This window comes from Bison bison, unplaced genomic scaffold, assembly GCF_000754665.1.
Source record: "Bison bison bison isolate TAMUID 2011002044 unplaced genomic scaffold, Bison_UMD1.0 scf7180017864139, whole genome shotgun sequence".
Lineage (NCBI taxonomy): Eukaryota > Metazoa > Chordata > Mammalia > Artiodactyla > Bovidae > Bison > Bison bison.
In genome coordinates this window covers 11,293,138-11,294,455 of record NW_011494711.1, presented here as the reverse complement: position 1 = coordinate 11,294,455, position 1,318 = coordinate 11,293,138, and the positions used below count along the sequence as shown (strand labels likewise).

At 57.6% G+C, this 1,318-nt stretch overlaps 1 protein-coding gene across 1 annotated transcript in view; it reads right to left on the bottom strand.

Moving 5' to 3' along the window:
• GPD2 (glycerol-3-phosphate dehydrogenase 2 (mitochondrial)) overlaps positions 1-517 on the bottom strand; it is a 149,563-nt gene extending 149,046 nt beyond the window's left edge. The window contains exon 1 of the mRNA XM_010840019.1: positions 241-517. The gene's annotated coding sequence lies outside the window, so the exon portion shown is untranslated. The remainder of the gene's footprint in view (positions 1-240) is intronic.
• Positions 518-1,318: the final 801 nt, after the last annotated feature.

Here is a 1,318-nt window from a genome sequence, read left to right as displayed (position 1 = left end):
GCCAGCCAGATAGGGCCGCGGCGCGGCGGATCCCTGGCCCTGGCCCCAAGCTGCGGGTTCTACCCTACGTCCTCGCCTGGCCACACTCCAGACCTTCGGCCCAACCTCGGCTGGGCTAGGCCCGGAGAAGACGGTGGAGGTGTCCGATTTCCTCTGCCCTCCCCCTTGCGGGTCGCTCTCTCCACCTGCCTGGGAGACAGGAGACACTCGTCCGCCTGCACGCCGGCGGGGCTGGCATACCTGATTTCTTGTTTCCGGCCTGAAACTGGCTTCCCCTACTCGGCAGGCAGGCTTCCTTGGGCCTAGAGACGCGTCTGGGAGGCTGTAGGACCCCTGGGACCGGCCGACAGAGCCCAAAGCCTTGTCCCGGCTCCCCCCACCCCAACCCCCGACCCGGGTGCTCTGGAGGCGCGCCCGGCCTCCTGACCCCTGCCTGAATGTCTGCGAGGAGACCTGCAGGGAAGACCAAGTCCAAGCATCGGGGGGTGGGATGCTGAGCACCCGCTCCTCTGGCCCAGCCTCCTACAGGTGGGGGGAGGGGAGAGCCCGGGCAGCAGAGCAGCAGGCTTCCCGGCTGCACCCCCAAACCCGACCTTGCCCACTGAGCATGCCCAGCTCACTTGCTGCAATTGCAAGGGCTAGGCGAGGCCAAGGGGGCCCAAGGAAGGGGCAGATGGGATTCAAATTGACCCATTTCCTTAAGGTCTTTCCTCCGAAGATCTATGGGAGCTTTACACATAACTTTTCTACCGTGGCATTGCAAAATACCCAGGGAACAGCTGGAAAGGCCTTTCCAAAAAAGGCAGCCAAATTAGTTTGAATCAAAATCGCAGGGGTGGGTTTTTTCAGTCAATTATTTATTAACTCACTTACTAATTTCTTTAAATACCAAAGAATTATATTATAATTGACCCAGAGGAATATGTAGACTCACTGGGTCCCACACTTGTAGTAACAGGAAACCAGCCTACCCAATAGGTTGTCTTTCCAGTGGAACAGTGGTTCTCAGCCTTGGATACACTTGCAATGGGGGATGGGTGGTGGTGGTGGTTTAGTCTTCTAAGTCGTGTCCGACTCTTGCGACCCCATGGACTGTAGCCCAACAGACTCCTCTGTCCACGGGATTTCCCAGGCAAGAATACTGGAGTGGGTTGCCATTTCCTTCCCCAGGGGATCTTCCCAATCCAGGGATGGAACTCTTTCTCTTGAGTTTCCTGGATTGCCGGTGGATTCTTTACTGCTGAGCCACCAGGGCAGCCCAGGGGCCAGTAGGGAGCTGTTAAATGATCAATGCCAGGTTCCCATACCCACACCAGTT